This window comes from Canis lupus, chromosome 33 (genome assembly GCF_011100685.1).
Source record: "Canis lupus familiaris isolate Mischka breed German Shepherd chromosome 33, alternate assembly UU_Cfam_GSD_1.0, whole genome shotgun sequence".
Classification (NCBI taxonomy): Eukaryota; Metazoa; Chordata; class Mammalia; order Carnivora; family Canidae; genus Canis; species Canis lupus.
The window spans coordinates 12748903-12776384 of NC_049254.1; the positions used below are offsets into that span (position 1 = coordinate 12748903).

At 35.0% G+C, this 27482-nt stretch overlaps 1 long non-coding RNA gene across 1 annotated transcript; it reads right to left on the reverse strand.

Annotated features, from left to right (window-relative positions):
* Positions 1 to 1642: 1642 nt before the first annotated feature.
* Positions 1643 to 16376, reverse strand: LOC119867288. Its single transcript, XR_005383062.1, has 4 exons — positions 16263 to 16376; positions 11975 to 12024; positions 8902 to 9039; positions 1643 to 1776 (listed from the first exon to the last, which is right to left on the reverse strand). It is a non-coding gene; the product is annotated as an uncharacterized LOC119867288 (long non-coding RNA).
* Between the last annotated feature and the right edge of the window lie 11106 nt (positions 16377 to 27482).

Consider the following 27482-nt stretch of genomic DNA (forward strand, 5'->3'; position numbering starts at 1 on the left):
ATGAGATAGATTTTATTCAAGGCCCTTGATTCATGTGATTTGAAAACATCGCTAAGACTATTCTTGAAGAGGACAAGAGAAAAAGGATGCTAAAATTTCACAGAGCAAAATCAAAGGTATCCAACACAATCAGAAAAAGGGAGAAAATCCCAGAGGAATATCAAGTTCAAGTGGTCCAACTATAATAATAAAAATCTGAAAACATTTTCTTGTTCTACTTCTATGATCTTAGGTCATAGTGTGTTTTATAGATGCCATGTATGGATCACATAATCACTCATGTTTGACAACAGCAAAAGATAGCCTGAGAAAAATGTCAGTATCCACACCTCCCCTCCCTTGGTTGAATCCTCAATCCTTTTCAATATTTCTGATCACAATAAAATTTCTAACTCTTCATTCATCTTTTACATCCTTCTTAATTTACCAGTTCATTTTCTTTTAAGAGATAAAGAGGCATAATTCTTTATTTCCTTTCACTTTAAGAATTTTTTACCTCAATGTGGTGATGCATTCAGTTAAAAAACCACTACCAAAATTTCTTATTAAATTCAAAAGAATTGCATTTACTTTCTTTAGAACCATCAATGTTTAACATTTCGTGAGGATGATGGGTTCACACAGTTTTACAAAGCTGTCATCCATGACATTTTAAAGAGATTTGTCCTGAGCATTTCAATCTACAAAAAGACTTTGATATTTAACTAAAATATCATCAAATGGAGCCTGCTTTAATGTTTTTATCATTTTTTTAACATCTCAGGCATCTCTAAGCATTTATTTTCTATTTACTATCCCTCCAGATAAGTAACTCTTTTTTGTTTGTTTGTTTGTTTTTGTTTTTGTTTTTTTTTTTTGTAACTCTTTTTATCCCCCCTTCCAACACCTGTTTACATGTACGATAATCACAGACCCAGTTTTCCAGATTTTGAGTTGAGCTGTAGACAGACTCAGGATTATACACATTTCCTAATATGGGCCAAAACTAATTTCATTGTTTTCTCACAGCTGCTAAAAACAAACATGTGAGAACTAATGCTCTGGGATCATCATCACTGGAATCTAGCAAATGTTTACTCCCTCTCAGAGAAACCCCACCCCTATTTCTTCTCTCTTGATTTTCTGACTCAGAATATGTCAGAAAAATGCAACACCCACTGAAATAGGCATTTGTTATCTTCACTGATCCCCTAGGCAGAAACCATTTTGCAGATGAGTAAACTGATTTTTAGAAATGTAAATTACTTGCTTCAGACTGGTAACACAAATATTGATTAAAACAAAAATGTATTTTCCTTTATATCACTAAGTTGGCCTTTATTATTTCTTTTATTTTAAAGCACCTTCGTATCCTGGATTTCTTTCTATAGCTCCGTCTTACTTTCACCTACAGTTAATTTGTGTTATCCTTGACTTTCTCCAACTCAAACAACTCTGGTTTGAGTATTTATAAATCAAATCTGAAAACTGAATAATCTTCATCATGAAGCAGTATTACTAATAACATTTACTTAGCATATATGAAATATGTATTAAATGACCACATAATAAAAAGATTTAATGTTAAACTATGTGATAAAAAGCCAGTAACTCACACCATCTTTTTTTTTTTTTTTTTTTTTTTTTTTTTTTGCCTTCCGATGTTTACTTTCAAAGGTTCTCATTGAGTTCAGGGAAGAAGTTCTAAGTGTTGACGGTAGCTCCTTTCCCCTGAGGCTACCTCTTATTTGTCAGGACCTCTGCTTTTCTTTCTTGCCTCAAGGAAACAATCTTACTCTGTGACAAAGTAGAAAAAAAAATCTATGATTAGAGAAAGCAAGTGAATAAATCTTCTGCAGAATAGTTAGAGATTTAGGAATGATTATCGTTTTTGAACGGTTTTTATACTGAAGCATATTTCTTATAGCTTCTTGTTTTGAGTTAAGAAGAATTTAATATCTCCTCATCCAAATCAAAGAAAATGGGGCACCAAAAAACACAGATGTTCAGAGCTTAGCAATTTTAACATACAGACTATTTTCAGATAATTTAAAACTCTTGTATTTAGTTCATAAAACTTAAAAGTCCAATTTAAGACTTGTTTAAGACTTAAAGAAGAAGGTTGCTATTGATGTGAAGAATCAAAATTTGAACCTAAACCTTTTGTAATTATTGTCATTAAAAAAATCTGTGGTATATTGTTTTAATAGCCCTAATTTTATGGTACTTGGTCAAGATTAAGTTCTGTAAGTGTCTCATTCCCAGTTTATAGGTAGTCACAAATACAGAGTCAGCAATTCAAAATGCTGTTTGTTCATTCCAAAAATAATGTGGGATTTTGTTTACATAACCAATTTTATTATTAATTTTTGTTAATTTATTATAATTCAAACATATCATTGATGGATATTAAAAATTATCTTGAAAAAAATTATCTTGATTCTTTTTCTCTCCCCCTCTTGTTAAGAAAACATGATATTTACACCAGTAGGATGTTTCTATTTTTCAAATAAAATAAAATTTACAATTCTTCACACTCAGTTGGTATTCATAAAATATTATAATTTCTTATTTCTTCTTTCATCAGAAAATTAATGAATACCTATTATATAAGCTCTATGCCTATCCTCACAAGGTTCACAGCCTAGGGCTGGTAGGTAATTATAAAGGGGCAGGAGGGTAATTTGAAACAAAGTATATAGAGTGGTATTGGAGTCTTTAAGAAGATACATTTATACATTTAACCTGAGCTCCTGTCCAGAAAAGGCTTCCTGGAGGAGTTAGAAATCTGAAAAACGAGTAACAGGTGACAAGTGAAACAAAAATGTTCTAGATGGAAGAAATAGCATAAACACCATATATGAGAGCCAGGAGGAGAGATAGATGATAGAGATGAAGATAGAGATGGAGAAAGAGACAGAGAAAGGGAAACATTGGAGCATGTAAAAATATAGGAGATGAGAGTAGAGAGGAAGCCAGTTCCTCAATATACAGGAGACTACACACAAAGCTGAGCCAGTGGTTTCCTCTTTATTCTAACACCAGTTAAGTCACTGGAAGATTTTTTTTTTAAAGATTTTCTTTATTAATTCATGAGAGACACACAGAGGGAGGCAGAGACATAGGCAGAGGGAGAAGCAGGCTCCCTGTGGGGAGCCTGATGCGGAACTCCATCCCAGGACCCCAGGATCACCACCTGAGTCAAAGGCAAGATGCTCAACCACTGAGCCACCAGGTGCCCCCACTGGAAGATTTTAAATAGGAATGGGATGGGATTAGATTTGTCATTTACAAATGAGGACTACAGCTGCTTGAGTGACTGTTAGCCTGACTGCAATGTAAAGAATGGATTCAAAGGAAACAAGCCTAGATGTAAAACCATTTGGAAGTCTGTTGCCAAAATCTAAGAAAAAGACACTGTGGCCTAGACTGGGGTGGCTGTGCATATGGAGAAATTGTAGAGATTATAGAGATTTAATGTGATATGTGGATTCAATGACTTGGGGAAGTGAGGAAGGATGGACTTGACTTAGGCAAAGGGTGCATGGAAGTGGCATAAACTGAATGGTGCAAAATGGTTCACTTCTGATGGTGCAAAAAATTATTTCAGTTTAGGATATGCTGTATTTGAAATGTCTTTGGGTCATTTGTGTGAAATTCAATCTCAGGGTCAGAAGTATGAAAGAGATCTATAGGATTCACATAGAGAATGAGCTCTGTCGCTCAGGAGGAGAAAAGAGGTGAGAAAAGAACCTGAGAAACCCAAATAATTAAGGAAAGAGTAGAAAATAAAAATATCGAAAAGAAAATTGAGATGAAATGGCCAGCTGTTTAAGAAATCTAAAACAGGGACGCCTGGGTAGCTCAGCGGTTGAGCATCTGCCTTTGGCTCAGGGTGTGATCCTGGATCTCTGGATCCCTGGATCCAGTCCTGCATTGGGCTCTTCCCGTGGAGCCTGCTTCTCCCTCTGCCTGTGTCTCTGCCTCTCTCTCTCTCTCTTTCTCTGTCTCTCATGAATAAATAAATAACATCAAAAAAAAGAAGAAAGAAAGAAAGAAAGAAAGAAAGAAAGAAAGAAAGAAAGAAAGAAAGAAAGAGAAAGAAAGAAATAAAGAAGAAGAAGAAGAAGAAGAAGAAGAAGAAGAAGAAGAAGAAGAAAGAAGAAAGAAAGAAAGAAAGAAAGAAAAAGAAAGAAAGAAAGAAGAAAGAAAGAAAGAAAGAAAGAAAGAAAGAAAGAAAGAAAGAAAGAAAGAAAGAAAGAAAGAAAGAAAGAAATATGGCTGCCCCGGTGGCTCAGCAGTTTAGCACCTGCCTTCGGCCCAGGGTGTGATCCTGGAGACCCGGGATTGAGCCCCACGTCGGGCTCCCTGCATGGATCCTGCTCCTCCCTCTGCCTGTGTCTCTGCCTCTCTCTCTCTCTCTCTGTCTCTGTGTCTCTCATGAATAAATAAATAAAATCTTTAGAAAAATAAAAAAAATAAATAAATTTTAAAAAAATTTTAAATAAATATAAAACAGAGTGGTATAGTGTCACAGAATCCAAGGAAAGTTGATACCATAATTGCTACACAAAAGAAAATGGTCCTGGAACATTGAAAAATATGTCCAGGTACAAATCCTCAGAAACAATGAAGATGTCTTACATGGATGGCCAGGGACTTTCCAAGTGTGATTAAGGATCTCAAGATGGAGGGATTTTCCTTTATTGTTATCAGGGTAAAGTCAAGGCAAATACATGTGTCTTTATAAGAGGGAGGTAGAAAGGTCAGAGTCAAAAAAGATGTGAGGAGGGAGACAGAGGTGATAGAAAGAGATAAACCACAGAATACTCATGATCTCTAAAAGCTGGAAAATGCCAGGAAATGGATTCTCGTCTACAGAAAAGAATGTTGCCGCACCAATCCATCTCAGACTGTGACCTAAGGACTGTAGCATAGTGACTTTATGTTGTTTTAAGCCACTAATTTTGTGGTAATTTGATGCATTTACAGCAGCAAAGGGAAAATAATAAATGGACTATTTAAGAGTTCGTTTAGAAATCACTGATGGATTTTAAAAGAGAAGTATTCTTTAGAGAAAAAAGTTATGAGAGTGAAGTATTTTGAGTGATTAAAAAGAAGAAATGGCTTTTTCGGCTATTCTTTCATTATGTTTCTGCCCTTGGTGTTTTGTAGGTTTTTAGCTTCCTCAAGTCCCAGTTTGGGATGTAGGAGGTAAAAAGAAAATACAAGGAAGTCACCACTGTGTGGTTTCTTGTGTCTAAAGATTCCTAACTAGTCTGCCTTGCTCCTTCCACGTTTTGAGTCTTCTTATGTTTGTTTTATACATAATATTCAGTATTTTTCATTGCACTTAACAGAAGGACTGGGGGAAATATCCCAGATTGATTTTTTTTTTATATTTATACTTTTTTTTTCCTTCTTGTTTATCTGTTTTCCCAAATTTCTACCTTGGACATGAATTAGTTGTGTTTCAGTTGAATGTGTTTTTATAAATACAAGGCTTAGACTAGCACTTTATGTATCCCATAGCAATCAACATATTAAGTAAAATTTATTTTGCATAAAATAAAAAGGTCTGAAACAAAAACAAATATAATAAATGTCCCCAATTTCATATAACTTTTGCCTTGTCAATGACACAACCTTTCAAATGACATTTTCTAAGATGTAGTCTATAGAAAATGATTTTCAAAATACTTAACAGCTGATATGGAACACATAGAAACTATTAACAGCGAATGCGCAGCAGTCAGAAAGCAAGCTGGCTGGCAGAATGAAGTAGGGCATACCAGCCTTAGATCTATTAGAAAGCCGATAAAAACCCTACAAAAAAAGTGTTCCATCGACAACTACCTTTGGGAAAGAATGCTTACTATTTCCCCTTCTCGGGAATTCTTGTGAGAAGAAAAAAAAAATATCCTTAACTTCACTGAATCTAAACTTCTATTTTATCACGAAATTATTTTCTTATGAAAACTTCTTTTTTTTCTTTTCTGGCAACTTACACTCACAGTCTGTAGAATACATTTTGCAAATGCTATCCCAAGTGCTTTTATGCTACACTATTATTCTGCCAAGGAATTTTTATCCATATCCTTTCCTACCAGTTGATAGTTATTGCCACTCAAATAGAATTTATTCTGTAAAATGACTGGTTCTATATCCTAGTGTGTTTAAGAAAAGTGACACATCTAAAATTAAATCATATGAGATATTAACACTTCCTTGGACCTGTTCATTCATTTGCTAGATGCATATCAGCAATAAATAAAAGCAACATATTAGAAAAAGATGAAAGGGAGAGCTAAAATCACATATGATTTCTGCAGTCATCTTTTATCAATTGATAGGAGCTCTTTGTTGAGAATTCCACAGCTGGATCTCAGCTCAGGTGGAAACTCCTGAGTGTAACTGGTGATACCTGCCACAGATCACAAGTGAATAAATGAAGATCTGCCTGTCAAGTTCTTTGTGTCTTTTTATAAAATCAGGTTGAATAAGAATTAGAGAGCATGTTGATCTAATTCTTCCTTCATATTTAAGGAATGATTTGGTTTTAGAAAGAAAATACGGTTTAGAAATTTTCTCAATCCCTTGGTTATTGGAGCTGAGATGGGAGCCTACTTTGGCCTGACAATAAAATCTATGCTGTTTTCACTATAGCATAGTGCAACATTTAGAGAGTTCGCGAAGGACAGTTATCCAAATATGTATAATAAGATAACTATGGACTTAATTACTTTGAAAAAGTTAAACTCTGCAAGTTAAAAAAAAAAGTAATATGCAATTTAAACTTATTCCTGAACATAGCAAGTACAGTCGATTGAGTCTCATCATTTTTAAAGTAGTATTATTAGGCAGCCCCAGTGACTCAGTGGTTTAACGCCTGCCTTCAGCCCAGGATGTGATCCTGGAGACCCGTGATCGAGTCCCACGTCGGGCTCCCCGCATGGAGCCTACTTCTCCCTCTGCTTGTGTATCTGCCTCTCTCTCTCTCTGTGTCTCTCATGAACAAATAAATAAAATCTTAAAAAATAAAATAAAGTAGTATTGTTATATATCATAAAAATAAGCATTAAAATATGCTTAAGATAAGCATTATTTATATATGGCCCAGAATATATATTTAACTCAATTTTAAGTGCATCTAAGTGCTTTCATAGAAATTAGGAAGATATTTCTGTGAACAGAAAATGAAAGAGAAACATCAAAGGGAGAGAAGTCCTAAAGCTGCAGGCCTTGTTGCTCTGAGTCCAGAAGCAGACAGAAGTGGCCAGGGAATGAAAATGACCAACTAAGAGGGAAAACCTGAACTACGTTTATTGCTTAGAAATGAGCCAGGACTGGCCTTTCTGGTGCCTGAAAGCTGGTTGAAAACTGCTATAGACAACTGAATGCAGGAGGGTATAGCTTCCATAAAGCTACCAACTTGAGAAGGCAGGTTACAGCTTCAAAATCTCATCCTAAGCCAAGCAACTCACTGGACAACCTACATGGTCTGTTAAACTCTCCAAAAGTCCTTAGAGCAAAAACCTCTTAATTATTAATCTAAGATTCCTATCTGAAAGAGGACTTATGAGCCACATAGTGGCAGCCACAATACTACTAACCAATAAAGAAAAGAGCAAAGAGAGAGAAAAACAGTATCTCATTGAAGACATAGTGCAAAGTAAAAGTCTAGTCTATGACAATTAATAATGCTATAATAACCAAACAAACCAAGGCAAAATATATATATATATATTATGAAACATGAGCAGCTAAAAATGAAAATAAACAAATCAACATTTTTGAAATTAAGAACACAGACACTGAAATTAAAAATGAATAAATCAGGGCAGCCCGAGTGGCTCAGCAGTTCGGCGCCTGCCTTCAGCCCAGGGTGTGACCCTAGAGACCCAGGATCGAGTCCCATGTTGGGCTCCTTGTGTGGAGCCTGCTTCTCTCTCTGCCTGTGTCTCTGCCTCTCTCTCTGTGTCTCTCATAAATAAATAAAATCTTAAAAATAAATAAAAATAAAAATTAATAAATCAGATATAATATTCTTGAATTAATAGGTTATTAAATTTGAAGAAAGTGATAGAATATTCACTATGAACATGGCGCAGGGGGTTAAAGATATTAGGAAGAGAGGAAGAAGGGAAGGAAGGATGGAAGGGAGATAGAAAAGAGACTTCAAGCAAAAGGACATCCAATTACTGGGCTAAAATTTTTAAAGCTTACATTAAAAATGGCATAATAAAATAAAATTTTACCAGAAATAGATAATTACTCACCAAACAATAATAATTGCATTAGCAGAATTCTCATCAGAAAAAAATAAATGCTAGATAATATTGACAGAGCATCTCCAAAGAGCCACAAAAATTCTATACTAGTTCAACCATCACATAAGGGTGTGAGGGTTCTACACCTGGTAGCGTGGTAGATTGAATTTTCTGAAAGATGCTCCTACAAAAAGTCAACTACATAATGGCTACAAGTTCTCAATGCATTCATTGCTTCCAGGAAGTGGAAGAAATCTGTTATTCCTCACTCAGATGGAATAAACTATGAGTTGAATGTGCAAGAAGTGAGAGATAAGCATGTGGGAAAAACACTATTGCTCCAAGGGCACATCCTTTAATACTACTGAATTATACCTTAACCTTTGGGCCAGCAAAAGAGTAAAGAAATTGAAGATGAGACATCTAATTTAAACTAGGACATCCTAAAAGCCTCATATACTCCTAGATCTACACTACCCCTGGACTCTCAGCAGAAACAAAAACTGAAGAAAAGCATTCCCAAGCTAAGTCCCCAGTATTTCCAGATTAAGGTCAATCACATTAAGTTTCTAAACACCATCAAACAAACAAGGAGTGAAGACATCATGAATGAAGTGGCAGAAACAAGGGGAAAAAAAAAGGTTTAACTCACCAAACTCTTAAGACAGTGGAATTGGCAGGTGCAAAATGTAGAATATAAAATGAATACAGAAATAAAATGAATTCATAAAAACAGGCATATAACACATGGCAGATAGAATGAAAATATCCTGTATATTCAACTGGAGTCCTAAGAAAGGAGAGAAGAGAATAAAAGAAAGGCTTGTCAGTAAATTCATAAACTTAGCTAAATCATCAACAAATTCATAAAAAATAGAACTATAAATTCTTCAAGAAGTAGAAAGACTGAGTGGACCTAAAATTATAATAAAAGTTGATCAATACTAAAAAAGAGAAAGATTCCAGGCCTGAGTGATTTACCAGGGAAGGTCTAATATACTTTAGGTGATAAAATCTTTCCAATTTTATATAAAGCCTTCCAGATAATAGAAAAAAAAAAAAGAGGGGGAGCATATTGCCCAAATCATTCAGTAAAGCCAGTATACTGGTCTCAAACCTTAATATACAGCTTTGATAAAGACAGTTCAAAAAAAGAAAAAGAACAGGCCAATCTCATTCATAAACACAGAGATAAGCCTTCTGAACAAAATAATACCAATCCAAATCAAACAATGAATAAAATATGTAATATCTTAAGAACATTTTAGAATTTCCCCAAAAATCCAAGAATGATTTAACATTATCAATAAAATTATTTAAAAGGTAAGGAAAAGCATATGATCATTTCAATCAATGAAGAAAAAGAAAACATTTGAAAAAAATAGACACTCTTTCAGGATAAAAACTTTAGCAAGATAATAAGAGAAATTAACTAACTTAACCTGATAAGCCTGATAAAAGCCTGGTAAAATATAAGAAACAGCTCTTTTGAAGTCATAAATTTAACAAAGATTCAATTAATTCAAATCAATATTTAGTTGCGATGTCTAGTGGCATCAGGCTAGAAGAAAATGAGAGACTAGGGATTTGAAAGGAAGAGACAAAATTCACTATTCACAGATGATATAATTGAGAAAATTCAAAATAATCAACCTTAAATTTATCAGAACTGATAAAAATACAGCCAGGTGGTTAGTTACATGATTAATTACAGAAAAACTTCTGTTTTAAATCCGATTAATAAACAATTAGGGGAAAGACCTTGTAAAAATAATATTTAACGTTAGCAACACATATTATAAGGTTCTTAGGAATATATCTAGGAAACATTGTTTCAAGAGCCATATAGAGAAAATTGTACAAGCATTAAGACACTCTAGATGATAAACGAATGGAAACATATGCCACATCTATGAATGAAAAAGCATTTTTTTAAATGTCAATTCTCTTCCAATTGAGCAGAAGATTCAATGCAACCCAAATCAAAATTACCATAGGATTTGTTATCCTATGGTAAAATTTGATAAGCTGATTCTAAAATGCTTATAGAAGAGCAAATAGACAAGTATATTCAAAGTACTCATAAAGAAGAAGAATAATGTGGGATCCCTGGGTGGCGCAGCGGTTTGGCGCCTGCCTTTGGCCCAGGGCGCGATCCTGGAGACCCGGGATCGAATCCCACATCGGGCTCCCGGTGCATGGAGCCTGCTTCTCCCTCTGCCTGTGTCTCTGCCTCTCTCTCTCTCTCTGTGACTATCATAAATAAATAAAATTAAAAAAAAGAATAATAATGAGGGCACATTTGCCTTCAATGAAAACAGTGCATTTTTTAATACTATATGAATTAAGACAATGTGATTTAATTTAGGGAACTCCAAACTGCTCAATGGAATGGACTAGAGAGCCCAGAACCAGGTTAGAGAGCCCAGAACCAGGTCCATATATAAACGGAAAAAACAAATGAGAGAGGTCGCATTTCAGATCACTGGGAAAATGAGGTTCACTTTAATTTACGGTGATGATATACAATTTATGGTAATGACACAAATCAGTGCATGTGAATTCATTACTTAAATATGAAAAGCAAAACTTCAGGGTTTTTGTAAGAAGCTTATAAGGGGATATTTTTATATCTTCTAAGGCCTTATGATGTTAAGTATAAAAAATGTAAATTCCATGTTACTTCCTAATGAGTCATATAAATGTATATACACTAAAACTTTAATCAATATGGTTGCTTTTTTACATTATGAGCAGACGGTTCATTGACCATAATGAACTGATTTCAAAACATTTTCAATAATAAATAATCTTGCAGAGTAAATAAATCCAACTAATAAAGGTAATCTATGAATATTCAATAATTACTCTCTCGAGAAAAAAGAAATTAACTTGAGTGACATGTGCATAATAATTACAGAAAAAGGATTAACATGAACTAGAACTGATATTTTTCTTTTGTGTCCTAGAATCAAAAATGTATTTTCTTTCCAGACCAATTTTTTCATCCTAAAATATTCCAATTCTAAATGAAATACACCTCAACCCCAAAATAACTCTTCCAAACAATTCAAGCAAAGGTATTATAGGAGAGAGATGATGACCTCCTCCTTCTTCTATTGTATTCAAAGTATTTTTCTACATTATCAAATTTTATTACTACAGGGTTTGGATCTTCCCCTTTTATATACAAGTCCTGGAAATTTTGCCTTTAGTCATCACATTGGTTAAAAGCAACTGAATTCCTTTAGTTTATTGAAACTTTCCTGGGTGTTCAAATCTCCCTGACCACAGTCATCAATGCTGAATAATTTGACATCTAGTACCTAGAAACAAACCTAGATCTTATATATACATAAGCTGCCCCTGTCCTCAGTGCTACACTGACTATTCCCTACAGGCAACTAGAGAGAATATGTTGGAAATAGATTATCTCATTGAAAACTCATGAGTCATTAACATTAGGTATCTAATCAGTTTTGTAAGCATTGTCATTTGTAAAATATATACATATGTAGTTATATTTTATCTTGTTCTGCTTTTTTAAGGGTCTGCCAGTAGCAGTAGATGGTCACATAAATACTTCAAGAAAAGACCCTATGGATATTCACTTTCAACCTATTAATTTTTTTTTAAAAAAAGGAACACATACCAACAAACGTACTTAATTCAAAATTAGTTTTTACAGATAATATTCTCAACTCCAATGTCTTTTGGTCACATACCCCATTTATGTTTCTTTGAAACTCTGTCATCTTGTTACCTCAAAATCAATCTAAAAGAAAGAGAGAAATAGCATTGATCATTTTTTCCAGCAGTGTTGACAAATACTTTAAAAGTAATGAAGAGTAGACTAAGAATCATAAAGCTAATATTGTAAAATACAGATTATATCTATATAATATCACATTATGCTATATTTATTTATTTTTTTATATTATATTTATGTTATGTAAATCTCATGTGCAATTTACCTAATGATTTTCCAAACACTGAAACCAAATGGGGTTGGTGAACTGGTGGTCATTACAAAACCTTTCAGTGCTCCTACAAACCATTTGCTCAGCTCTGTGCTGTTTTTACACACCAAACAAAAAAGTCAAGTCTCAAGTAGAACTGCAAACTCCTCAAAGGCAGCACTGGTTTTTTTCTTATTCTTCCCTTACAGTGCTTTATGTTTAGTTCGCTCTGTATTATTACTTGGGACAAGAAAACTAAAATTGAAATTAAGGTTATACCATGACTTAAAACAGCAGATGGAATTGACATTTCTGTAGAACTCTCTTTACTCCCACCCTTCTTCAATTACTCTATATGCAAATATGCTACTTCAGTTGATGCATTTAAAGAAGCCCCTGAAATGCAAATATCTATTCTTTTGGGCTCCATATGGCCACTAAATAAAATATATTCCTAAGGCTTTGTTTAAAACATCCCAAAATGGAAACAATTTTTAGTTCCTTTTCCTAAGATAAGTGCACAAAAACATTTTTATCAAATCATCTGACTTATTGGCCCTTTACAAAACACAGAGGGCTGGCTTCACATGAACAAACACTTTTGACCAAGGCTTTTAGGGCTCTGAGTCCTTTCTGAATCAAGTTGCTTAGTATTTTAGGTTGTGTTTTTTGTGGTACTATGAACACCCTCCCCCCTTAAAAATATAAGTTTTGTTTCATATCTTACAACAGTACATTCCAGAGTGAAAACTGTTACAGCATCTTTTTAGTGACTGATGAGTCAACTGGGCTTTCACCAGTGGATTTCTGTTTAAGCAAACATCTCTAAATATAATCTCGCATTAGTATTAGCCTCCCTAAAAGACAGTCCTTCTTTATAATTTCTATCTTCAAGAGAAATACAAAAACAGAAACTAGAGCCTGTTGTGCTCAAAAAGATAGACTTTGCCCCCCAGTCTTAATCAAACATTGTGAATTCTACAGACTTTTCTATATCAATAGCTAAAAAAATAAATAAATAAAAACCCACAAAAAACCTCCATAAATAGGATGACAGTAGAAAGTGTGCTGCTTCTATGACTGCTTGGCATAAAATTCATTAGATTCTGGTCTGCATTCTTTCAGCATCATTTATAGCTGCAAGAAAAACCAACAGCACCTCCAACAGCAAAGAAGGGAACAGTGAACTCTGCAATTCATCTCATGTTCATTTTGATAAGAGACCTATATTCATTTCAGTGAAATTTTGACAAGAAGCAGAAGCAGGAATGAGTTCATTTCTTTGAATTTTTTTTAACCCAAACAGCCTGAGAGCTTACCCTTTCACAGAAAGACATTTCTGTGACCATTTTATTAAATGTTAGCTAAGAACTGTTTCCTATTTTTCATACATAAGGAGGGAGAGCTTACACAAAAACAGCTACCCCGAGGATTAATTTTTATATAAGTCATTTGCCATTGTTTCCAAGAGCTAATGCTAGTGTTCATATGTGGAAGTCATTTAAAGCATTGTCTGTTAATTAAAATTTATGGTATTAATGCAAAATTTACTAAATCATCCCTTATTAGATATTCAATTATTTATTTTATTAAAATGATCATGTAAGAAATACAAACATTTCCTATTTTAAGTTGCATTAAAAGCTAATATTTCAGCAGAACAGCCTGTTTTGATTTCCTAAGAATTGTTTAGAAAATTTCCTTTTAATGAAATCATATTTAGTATTGAATCTGGAAGATAATTTAAAGGAGAAAAAATAAAACAAGAGTTAGAGACACAAAAGAAGATATTTTACTCATAAGTACAAAAAAATCTCAACCTGAACTTTGAGTTATCCAATTTGATATAAGTTGCCCTCAAGAAGAAAACAGTGAACAACAAAAAAACTATTTCACTTACTTCACAATAAGTGAAAACTCTCTGATATAAAGTTAGAAATTTCACCACTACTGACTAGAGTTTCAGTGTCCTCAATATGTCAATCATTGCAAGAAAACGTTTCAACTTACTTTTTACAAGAAAAGAGTACATGCGGTCCATTTTGCTATTTTAATATATTCCACCATCTAAGAAATTCTGAAGCTACAATTTGGGATAATTATTTATGTTATAAGAGTTTTTTCAATTTCACAAAAAGATTCATGGCAGGATTATTTTAAATGTAGCAAACCCTACATGTATTATGCATTTGCTTAAAGATTATTTTCTATTTTGTCACATATCAGATAAAAATCTGATAAGAATGCCTGACAATTTATCAAAAGTAGAGATCTAGCAACTTGGAAAACATGGAGTTATAGTTTAATTTTCAACTTCTTTTAACATTTTTTTCCACAGAGATTATCTCTATGAAATGTGTCAGAGTGCATAATATAATTAACTATTTCATTGTACTCTTCTACTTAATACTGTAGGCAAATTTAAATAAATTTATTTTTATCTGATAAAAATATCAAGATTTTTTTATCAGATAAAAAATATGGAGTACCTACTGTGTACTAGGTACTAAATGGGAAAAGTAGGTATACAAAAATGAATAAGGTAAATAATACATGATGGTATTAGCGTGGTGGTATTCGCAGTTTAGTAGAAGAAATAGACAAATGAAACAATTTGTGAAAATGCTCTTTATAGTGTGTTATGGGAGTATAGAATGGATGAGGAGTAGGGGAAAGCTTCACAAGAGAATATTTTTGAGCCGAATCTTAAAAAATAAACAGAACTTTACCAAGTAGAAAATAACAATCTCCATCAAAGAGAGGTAGCAAGTGTAAAGGCATAATCATGTTCAATAGCATGACAGATGTAGAGAACAGTGAATACTTATGATATGAGGTCATCGACAATATGGAAGTGCTGAGAAAACAAATTGGGAAGAGGTATGGGGCCATATTATGAATGGCCTTTTAAGCTAGGCTGAAGAGCTTATCCTTTATCCATTGCAGACAGGAATCCCGGAAAGGTTGAGAACAGAGAAGGACAGTGCATGAAATACAGCTTCTATAACAATGTACAAAATTTTGAGGATTAACTAAAAGAGAAAGGGTTTGGAGACAGAGGACTATGATGTGTTGACAATAGCCAGGGTGAGAGACAACAGGGGTGTTTGCAGTAAAAAAGAAGATAGAAGTGATTTTAGAGACACTTAACAAGTAAAACCAAATACCATTTGGTACTTGGTACCATTCAGATATAGTGGATTAGGACCATTTGGAGGTGATAGATTATTGAAAGGAAAGAGTTAAGGATGACTTAACTCCATTTGGACGTGGTACCATTTTGAAGGCACCGAATGCTATTTGGTTGGATGTGGTAGATTGTGGAGAGAGAAGAGTCCATATACAACATGGAGTCATTTTATTTTATGTATGTGTGTGTGTATGTGTATATATATATATATATATATATATATATATATATATATATATATTTGAGAGAGAACTTGTGTACCAGAGAGCACAAGCTAGCAGGGGGTGGAGGGAAACATGGGGTGGGGGGAGGGACAGGGAAAAGCAGACTCTTCACTGAGAAGGGAGCTTGACATGGAACTCGATCCTAGTACCCCAAGTTCATGACCTGAGCCAAAGGCAGACACTTAGCCAAATGAGCCACTCACACCCCTCAAAATGGAATCAATTTAACATGGCTAAGACCCTGTGTAAACTACAGAAGAAAATATGTCTGGCCTGCTCTGTGCTCCATTCTTCTGATCTATGATACTTGATCTCTCTAGTTCCAAAATCAGCTCCTAATTTAAACACAAACCTTGTCTCTACTCAATGGGATAGCCCTCTTCAACCTTGTGTGAATGTGGGTTAGAGATGCCTCCATCCACATCAACACAGCCTCCTCATCACACACCCACTGTCAGACTCCCCAGTTGTAAATTCTCTTCATCACGTATTCTATCCTATTCTGTAAGTTCAGCAGTGCCAGACTGCAGCAGTAACACCAGGAGTAATGGTAAAACTGGAAAATTCCAGGAAAATAGAAACCTATCTTAGTCCTTTCTGGCTGCTTTAACAAAAAAATATTACAAGCTAAGTGGCTTACCAACAAACCTTTATTTTGCATGGGTTCGAAAGTCTGGAGAGTCTAAGATGCAGGTGCCAGGAGATCTGCTGTCTGATGAGGGCCTGCTTCCAAGTTCATAGCCATCTGTCTCTGTAATTTCACACAGAAGAGACAGAAATTTTTATGGTACCTCTTCTATAAGGGCATTGATTGCATTCATGAGGAGTCTGCTCCAATGACCTAATCACCTCCTCAAATCACCATCACACTGCAGATTAAGATTTCAGCATATGAATTGAGGGAGGGGTACAAAAACATTCAGTCTACAGCAAAACTCCAGCCCTAAAGTATTTAACATAGAACATCTCTGATGGAAGATGCATTAGTTTCCTATGGCTGTCATAACAAACTACCTCATAACTTGGTGGCTTTAAACAGGAGAGAAATGGATTCTCTCACAGTTCCAAAGTCCAGAAGTCTGAAATCAAGGTGTTTGCAGAGCCATTCTCCCTTTGAAGGCTCCATGAGAGAATCTATTCCTTGCTTCTTTCAGCTTTTAGTGGCTCTTGGCTTATGGCTACATCACTGTATCACACTGCTTCATCATCTTTCTCAAAATCCCCTCTGCTTCTTAATTATAAGAATATATGTGATTGCATTTTGGGCCTCCCCCTACCCCAGATCATCCACGATAAACTCCTCCTCTCAAGATCTTTGACTTAATCACATATTTTGTTATATAAGGTAATACTGATAAGTTCTGGGGATTAGAATGTGAACACATCTTTTTGGGAACCATCACTCAGAGAATTCTACTGTAGAGAATGATTATTTGAATGCCCAAAGTAGAATCAGTAATGAACATCAATAAAATTCTAGGACCTAAAAGGCGCTGTAGGACCTGCCTCCTGGAACCTCCCAAAAGTTATCCAGTCTGCCACTTGAACCAACATCTGCCCAATGGTAACTCTAGCATACAGGTGCTAGAAGCAGTGAAATATCTTACAACATTCAACAGACCTATTTTTTTCTGGATCATTTCATTTTTCAAATACTTTTTCTGTCTGGCTTGGCACTCTATAACATAGAGATGAATCATGAGTCTTTTTGGCTCAAACATCACAACTAATTTCTGTGATAATAATTATCATTATTACTAAGATATTCATCTATTGGTTTCTTGTAGACACTTAACATTTTAAAATTACTTTTGTTGTTAGAAAAGCATTTAACCTCTGTGTTTCCGTTTCCTCAGCTACTGAGACCATGGAACTATATACTTTGCTATATTGCAGAAATATATTGTAAAGTAGGAGAAAGAAACATAATAGCTGAACATTATCCACAAATAATGGATGTCATATATACAAATATATAAAGTTTAATATTTTGACATAACCAGATACTAAAACAAAGAAAATCTCTCGAAAGTACCCAAAGAAAAAAGACAGGCCATCTTCAAGCTAATAAAAACAGTTAGTATACTGCTCATTAGCAGGAATAGAGGAAAAAAACAATGAGTCTTCCCACTGCTGAGTGAAAATATGCAAACTAAAATTCTATGCTTGGCTAAACCACAATTCCGAAGTGAAGCACAAGGAAAAGATTTTTAGATTTATAAAAAATTACCACTCACACATATTTATCTAAGAAATGATTGCAAGACATAATTCAGGAAGGTTAGAAATTTATGATAATAAAGGAAGGAGTAGGATGCAAGAAGCAATGGTAAACAAAGAAATTAGCAAGCATGAATAAATCCAATCAAGCATTAATTGTTCAAAAACACTAACAATCATTACTAATGTAGGGATAGAAAGTTCAGAGCAAATAAAATATAAAAAGTGATAGCTAATGTACTTCTATATGCTAGAAATTCTTTAAAGTACTTTATATTTATTAAAAGTTTAATTCTCTTAACAAATCTAAGGGATAGTTACTAATAGTATCCTCACTTACAGATGGAGTAACCAGGCCAAAATAGACTAAACAACTTGTTAAAGAATCACTGCTGACAAACAGTAAACCCAGGATTTGAATCTAGGGAGTCTGTACTTTTCATGAGTATCTATTACTATCACCATGAATTAGCGAAAAAAATACCAAAAAATGTAGACAACAATAATATTTAAAATGGAGAAGAGTGATTGGAGTTGAAATTATTCAATTTCCTTCTATCACTTTGGGAGATATTAGAGACTCTGATTAAAGTTAGATTATACTAAAATAAATAGGCAAACAAACCAGGTCTTTTATGTGTTGCTGGCAGAAAAGTGGTGTGGTACTATTTAGTAAATATGAAGATATGCATATCTATGACCGAACACTGCTACTCCTATGTATCTTGCCATAAGCTCCAGGAGATACATACACCTATATTCATAGAAATAGTGTATGTAATAGAACAAAACTATAAACATGAAAAATATCTATTGAATGAAGAATAGAATTAAAATATTGGTATATTCAAATAATGCAATGTAATACTGAAATGAAAACAAATGAACTATGGCTACCCACAATAAAAGGGAGAAAATTCAGTACATTAATATCAAGTGAGTAAGAAATACTGTGACCCTATTACTGTTCTAAAGCAATTAAAATTAATTAACTTCTTATTTAGGTAAATACACTTAGGATAAAACTATTGGAAACAAGTTAAGGGAAAGACAAAATTAAGATAAGAAACACAATCAAAAAAAGCAGATAAGTACATGAAAGCTATTGTCACTGTTTTAGTTCTTCAGTTGTTTGATAGACTCATCTATCTGAATAAATAAATCAACTGGTTGTATGCAAGTGCCAATGATGAGAATATGTCAATGACCAAGAATTATAATTTCCTGAAGCCATGAAAATATACTTCTTTACTGGAAATGTAGAAAAAGGAGAAGCCATGAGTAGTTGGTCATTTCTGTGAGGAAGGACCCATATAATAAGAGGAAAAGTAGACAGATAAGACAATGTTGGAGCTGGGTATTAAACATTACATTTTCTTTTTATTCATGCAAGTCTTTCTCGTAAGCATTGGTAGAAAAAAAATGGTTCCCTGGAATCAATTTTCAATTCTGCTACCAAATCACTCTGTGATCATGGAAATAAAAAGATAATTGTATTTCACAGCTGTGCATGTCTTTCAGGCACTATATTAATTCATAATCCTCATAATATAACTGTGAAATTACAGAATATTAATAGATCTTACCACTATTACTAAGCACCTAATAAGAACTCAATAAAGTTTAGTCATTGTTATTATTATCATTAATATAGATGTCATTTGGTGTATTTAAGTATGAGAAAGTTACTATCTATAATGTATTGGTTCTTAAATATTATTCAGCATAAGAATTTCCTGAGTATCTTGATAAAATGCAGAATTACAGGGTTCATCTGTGGTTATTCTGATTCCTCTGTTCTGGGATAAGGTAAAGAAATCTGCAACAGTAAGAACCTACTCAGACAATTCTCATACAGATGATCTTCCATAAATACATCCATAAATGTTGAAAAACATTTAGGAGAACTACAGAATATGCCAACCTGATGACCAAGAAATTCTATGTAACCTGACATACTAACTAATCTAACACATGCAAGCCAGGCCCTAGGCATCTTTAATCCATCACATTATGATCTGGGCTGATCTAAGAAAGTATGGACTTATTCAGCAATTCTTCACTCCAAATTATCAAATTTAATCCTGAATCTCAGAAGGAAGTTCTGTTCAGTTTGGAGAAAGTTATGAGGGATCTATACTAAGTAATTCACTGGACTCTGATGATTCAGATGCTTTTCCAGAAATTTCAAAAACTAATACAGAAGATAAACATAGGGGATCCCTGGGTGGCTCAGCAGTTTAGCTCCTGCCTTCGGCCCAGGGCATGATCCTGGAGTCCCGGGATCGAGTCCCACATGAGGCTCCCTGCATGGAGTCTGCTTCTCCCTCTGCCTCTCTCTCTCTCTCTCTGTCTCTCTCTCTCTCTCTCATGAAGAAATAAATAAAATCTTTTTTTTAAAAAAGAAAATAAACAAGTCAGCATTAGTCATCAAACATAAAAGGTATTCTCATAGAGGTAAAGTCAAAGATCAATTGGAACATCTTTAATTCCATCTTTTGAAAGTAAAGATTTCACAGCGGTGGTAAATCTTGAACAAGATTCATAAGGTCAATGGGAACTTCAATCTCCTAAAGTAGAAGAAAAAGAAAAGCAAAATCAGGTCATATGAGATAAATGACACCCAATGCAAGTCTTCCATGTGACAAAGACCCAAAAGTAAAAAACTACTGGGTGCTGGGCCCGTTTTAGAAACCTCAATGCTAACAGTCTACAAAACAAAAAGACAACCTACTAAATGGGAGAAGATATTTGCAAATGATACATATGAAAAAGGGTTAATATCCAAATATATAAAGAACTTATACAACTCAACACCAAAAAACACAAATAATCCAATTTAAAAATGGGCAGAGGACCTGAATAGACATTTTTCCAAAGAAGGCATTCAGATGGTCAGCAGACACATGAAAAAGTGCTCAACATCACAGTCACCAAGGAAATATGAATCAAAATCATAATCTGATATCGCCTGACACTAGTCAGGATGGCTATCATCAAAAAGACAAGAAATTCCAAATGTTGGTGAGGATATGGAGAAAAGGGAACCCTTATGTACCATTAGTGGGAATGTAAATTAGTGCAGACACTGTGGCTGTAAACAGTATGCAGTTTTCTCAAAAAATTCAAAATGGAAATGCCGAATGATTCAGTAATCTCACTACCTGTATTTACACAAAGAAAACAAAAACACTAATTTGAAAAAAAAATGCACCCCTATCTTTATAACAGTATTATTTACACTAGCCAAGACAGGGAGGAAAACCTAAGTATCCATCAACAGATGAATAGATAAAGAAGATGTGGTGTATGTGTGTGTGTGTGTGTGTGTGTGTGTGTGTGTGTGTGTGTGTAATGGAATATGACTCATCCATAGAAAAGAATGCAATCTTGCCATTTGCAACAACATGGATGGACTTAGAGAATACTTTGCTAAGTGAAATAAGACAGATAAGGACAAGTGCCATATGATTTCACTTGTGTGTAGAGTCTAAAACAAAACAAACAAAAAACAAAAACAAAAACAAAAACAAAACAAAACAACAGCAAAACAGAAACAGACTCATAAATACAGAGAATAAACTGGTGGTTTCCAGAGGGGAAGGAAGTAGAAGGATGAGCCAGGTAGGTGAAGAGGTTGAAGAGATACAAACTTTCACTTCTAAAGTAAAGGAGTCACAAGAATGCAAAGTACAGCATAGGGAATATGGTCAATAATATGGTAATAACTTTGTATGATGACAGATGGGAACTGTACTAACTGTGGTGACCTTTTTGTAATGTGTATAATAGTTGAATCACTGCTATATACATGAAACTAATATACTATGTATGTCAACTATTCTCATTAAAAATAAAAATTTTAAAAAGAAAGAAATTTCATTACTTAACTAAGCCTTGTATCTAAGGTCACCACCCTGTTAGGGTGAAATTTTGGAATGCCTCTGGACAGGTGCCACTCTCCTTTTTTTTTTTTTTTTTTTTAAGATTTTATTTATTTACTCATGAGAGACACAGAGAGAGAGAGGCAGAGACACAGGCAGAGGGAGAAACAGGATTCCTTCGGGTGAGCCTGATGTGGGACTTGATCCCCAGATCCGGGATCATGACCTGAGTCGAAGGCAGATGCTCAACCTCTGAGCCACCCAGGTGTCCCAGGTGCCACTCTCCTGATTACTTAACAGGATTGAAGATAATTTTCTAATTTACTCAAAATATGTACAAAATAAATCAAAACTAATTTCTGTTTTGAGCTCACAAAAGAATTTGATGTCTGTGCTACCTTGTTTTACTCTTTTCTGAAATTAAATATATGAGTATTTTTAAGGAGTTTGGCGGAACATTCATATTTTATTACCTCTAAGTGAATTTAATATAATTTTTGATGCTGCCAAAATCCAGACAAGGATAAAATGAACTTCCAAATGCACTATCAAACTAATTCTGCCAGTTTTTCCCTAATGTACAAGAACCATATCCCCCACTGATTCTTACTTCCTTTTTTAAAGTGGTGACATAGTCTAACAGGACTCTGAGAAAGCTCCCCATGGAGCCAGTACCCACATGCTGTCCTCTCCGTATGTCTCCTACTCCTCCACTGGTGACCCATTGAGAAAGCCATGGACACACTGTCGTGGGTATGGCAGATGTTGGGGGACACCACACATGCAAATGGTATTATTTTTCCCATTCCTTCTTTTTCCTTGAAAGTTGTTTTTGATGGGAAAAGAAAAATACCCAAGAATAAACTAATAAACTACCCAAGATTTGACTGTGGGAATTTTTGTTCTAAGTTCATTAGTTTTTCTTTTTTTCTTTTTCCCATCATAAGTGTACTCTTTAATCCCCATTACCTACCTATTTTACCTATCCCTCTGCCCACCTCCCCACTAGTAACCATCAGTTTGTTCTAATTAAGTTCTTGTCTCTTATGAAGAGAATATGGAACACATGGTCAGTTATTGAAGCCACATAGAGGACTAGGCCATAGGTAGCAATAGATACCAAACTGCTGGAGGATGAAGAAGTTGAAAGAATCCTAAATCCATCTCAGATGGCCACTTCCTTCTTAGTAAATCAAAGGCCTGGATAAAGGCAAACAGGTTACATTTGGTACTTAGAAATATTCTAAGGATGCCAAGGCGATGCCAGACCAGGGCTCCTTATTTCAGCCTGAGTAAAATCAGTGGCCTTAAATTCTGTTTGCCATTGGACAGTCCATGCAGACTGTAGAAACTCTAGTATTCCTGCATAATTATTCAGTGTTCCCTTTCAACTTCCAAAGGTGTCCCAACATGCTGTCCTCTCCTTATGTTTCCAACTCCTCGACTGGTGACCCATCTGAGAAAGCCATGGACACATTATTGTGGGACAGAGAAAGACAAGTACTGTGTGTCTCACCTATACGTGGATTCTAAAAAGCTCAAACTCATAGAAACAAAGATCGAAGGGATGGTGGTCAGATTGCCAGAGGCGGGGTGGGGGGGGCGGCTAGGAGGTGAGGGGATTAGGTGAAGGTGGTCAAAAGGTACAAATTTCCAGTTATGAGGTGAGTAAATTCAGGGCATGTAATATACAACATAATGACTATACTTAATAACGTATTGTATATTTGAAAATTGCTAAGAGACTAGGTATTTATAAGTTTTCATCACAAGAAAAAAACTATGAGAGGTAATAAATATTAACTAACCTTGAGGTAATCATTTTTGCAATATATGCATAAATCAATGTTGTATACTAAAGGCAGACACTTAACTGAATGAGCCAAATAAATTTATGCAATGTTATATATCAATTAATCTGGGGAAAAAAGAGTTTTGACTCAGTCCTCCCTTTTTTATATGACACAATTCATGAAATTCGGACTATTATTCTCATTTCACACAAGACAAAACTGAGGCACAGAGAGGTTGAGTGACTTGCCCATGGTCATAGAGCCAACAAAAGGAGGAGCCTGAATTTAATCCCAGTAGTTAGGCTCCATTTGTTCTCAGAACAAGTCAACCTACCCTTCAACTATGAGACATGTGCAAAGCAATACCTTTCAACCAGGAGGAACATGTTATTATTTTCCCCATTTTACAAATGAGAACTCTGAGAAAGAAAGAAATTCAATAGCTTTTCTAAGGTCATAAACAGGCCGTCTGGATTCAAAACCTTAGTCCTAACTTCTATGAAACATTCTTTCCTGAAATATTTTGGAACTTGGATATCCAAGAGAAGACTGGAATTTTCAGGAGGTTGCACACACAAACATCAGCAAATAATTCTTTTTCATACTTAATGATGAGTATTAAAGCATCATCCTAGAAATCTTACCCTTCTATAAAATAGTACACAGTCTTGCATTTTTCACAGTTATGTTTCAGATGGTTCAATGAGAAAATTCTGATGTTCAGTGTTATGTTACATTTAGACCTTAAGTAAGGATTTCTTTCCTCCTTCCTGTCTGCCTTCCTCACTCCTTCCTCCTTTCCTCCCTCTTTCCTTTCATCCCTCCCCCTCCTTCCTTCTTTCCTACCTTCCTTCCTTCTTCCTTCCCTACTTTTTTCCTTCCTTCCATTCTTCTTCTTCTTCTTCTTCTTCTTCTTCTTCTTCTTCTTCTTCTTCTTCTTCTTCTTCTTTTTTTGTACCTATGTCTTTCATTTGTAAAAAGAGAAGCAAAGCTAGGCAATGCCAGTCACAGTAGGAGACCCTCAACCGCTGAATATTTTGTGGGTTTTGCCTCTTAGAATCTTAGGTTTGTCAATTAATTTATCAGTACCTCAACCCAGGAACTTGAAGCAACAGCAAGAAGGATTAATACCTTGTCTCCGCTGTAACTGACCTCTAATAAGCCCTTCTATAGTCACACTTGGAAGCTGCTGTATGCAGAACACAGCAGTGGCCATCAAGCTGTAATCTGAGGTCCATCGAATTTACAAACTAGAAATGTGAAATATTCACACATTCTTCCAGACATTCCTTTGCCCACCAACATCTCATCTTTTGCATGTTGTGAGACTAGTCATTCTGCCAATTAGGCTAAGGAAGCTTAACCCAAACAGCTGTTTAACGTCTTATCTGTAATGCTCACTCATTATTCCCCGCAGGGAAGAAGAACAACAAACCAACTGCAGTGTGTATAAAGAAATAAGGAGACAGGACTGCAGGAATGTGTAGAAATACATGCATATACACACACCATATACAGTAACACTGCAAGTCATCTGAAATATATTAACGTGCCATATTCTACTAAACTTGAAGAAAATTAAGTGAATAGTTTGTGTTACATGGAGGTGTTTATGTGAAACCCCAGATCAAAATATTTACTTTATTTAATGCTGATATTGGCACCAAAAAGAAAAGGTCAGCATCTGATCTTCTCACATGTGCCAAGTGACTACAGGCTTCAGAATAGAAATGCCTTGCTCACCCACCTCCACACCCTCTCTGCAAAACAACTCTGTGAGGCAGATTCTCTCTCTCTCTTTTTTTTTTTAATTAGCAGTTCGCTTTTGATTTTAAAAACATCTTCTTGTCACTTGTAGCCCTTTCCAGTAATGAGAGGTTCAATTTAATTTTACAAGAAACAAATCACTTATGACTAAGAAAACAAACCAATAGGGGAGACCACAAAACAGAAAATAAAACCAAAGAAGAAGGTCTCTCTCTGCTTTAGACCTACTTCCCATTATAGTTTAATCAGCATCTTCATTTATTTTTTTAATTTGTTAAATATAAAAATCACCAGATTAAAGGTAAAATATGTTCTTTATTGCAAAAGAAAGAAAAGAAGAAAGAAAATAAAAAACATCATTTATATAAGCTCCTGGGTGTTCAAACATTTCGATGAATCCAACTTCCTAATACAATTCTACATTTTTACCTCTTCCTCTGTTATCCCTTTTTTTCCCATTGCTGGTTTAGCAATCTTATTTCTTCCTCCTATAATCTATAGTAGGAATTAACCTACACATTGATGCACAAACATATAGCCCATACTTTGCCAGAGCCTTCAGTGGTACACAGTCTCTAGTTCCTACAATGCATTCCTCACACCCCAAGCTCCTTAGCATGCGATATCATTGTGGGGAAAGAACTGCAATGAGGAGGTCCAATGTTAGGTTTGCTCAGAGTATGCATATTTCACAAAAGGAAAGCTGAAAATTTTTAAAGAAGAGGAAGGGGCGGATGAAGAGGAGCTTGGGGAGGGTAACTATGTGTGTTACAACTCTCTGCAACATTAACTACTTTTGCTATTCAATCAGAGCAAGCATATTAAAAATTAAACACCCCAAATTATACCTTGACAATGATTTAGTACAAAAGACTTGGAAAATATAATTGGATCCAATTTTACCACTTTATGGTTATGTGAACATGAAAAAATCCTTAACCTCTCTGAGTCTTAGTGTATAATCGATAAAATGAGAATAATAATACAGTCTATGTCACTGAGATGTTATTTAACCAATGAAAGTTGAATGAGCCAATGTGTATGAAAGGCTCTGATGACTGTGATATTCTAAAGATATTTGTTTATGGCCATTGCTATGCTTTGTTGTGAAAATAAATGCATGTTTTAAAAGGGAATCAGAATCAATTAATTCATTAGTAAGTCTTTTTTAAAATCATTGAGTTTATTCTTGGATTGCCTGATAAAATGTAAATAAATTATCTAAATTATTGATGTCACTATTCCTCCTGCCTTTTTAAAAAAAAATATTTATTTGAGAGAGTGAACAAGAGAGAGAGCATGAGCAGAGGGAGGAGCAGAGGGAGAGGGAGTTCATCTGAGAGAGAGAAAGAGAGAGAGAGAAAGAAAGAGAGCATGAATGGGGGGAAAAGAGAGGGAGAGGGAGAAGCAGACTCCCTGCTGTGTAGTGAGCCCAACTTGGGCCTTGATCTGGGAACTTCAGGATCACGGGATCATGGGATCATGACCTGAACCAAAGGCAGACACTTAACTGAATGAGCCACCCAGGCTCCCCACCCCACCCCCAATCCTGCATTTTTTTTCTTTCATACCATTAAGAAGAACAAATATGCTGATTCAAGTACTGTCATTCCCAGCCTGGATATTAGTCTAATGATGACTTTGTGTGTAGTCATTGTTTGGAACTAGGCACAATGCCTTTCTGGGTTTTGTGAATAAGCTATATAATTCTAAAAATGGAATATTTCCTTAGAATTAATATACATGCATTGCTTAGGAGAATAACAGTCATGTATGTCCTTGAAGCATACACAATAGGGTTCCAACACTATTAATATGTCATCTTTACCAAAACAACCAATTCCTCCTCACACAAGGCATTAATACCTCACTAGTTTTCTGCTGATTCCTCTAGATGACCTGTCTTCAGTCTCTCAATCTCATTTTGCTTTTCTTTCACTCACAGTGGAAGGAGCTATTTCTGTCCTTCAGGAATCTAGCCATCTGTATGGAAAGGGCTGTCTTCCTGCTAGTGTCACCAGAAAGAAAGATCTCACCAGAAAGATCTTCTTAGGAAATGAGATTTCCATCTCTGGTTAATGCAAATGGAAGCCAGTAAACCCCTGCCCTTCCAAACCCACCAGGAGGACCCCAGCAGCAATTCACAAACATACCCTATAGCTGACCAGAGCAATAGTTTTGCTTACTAAGCAAATG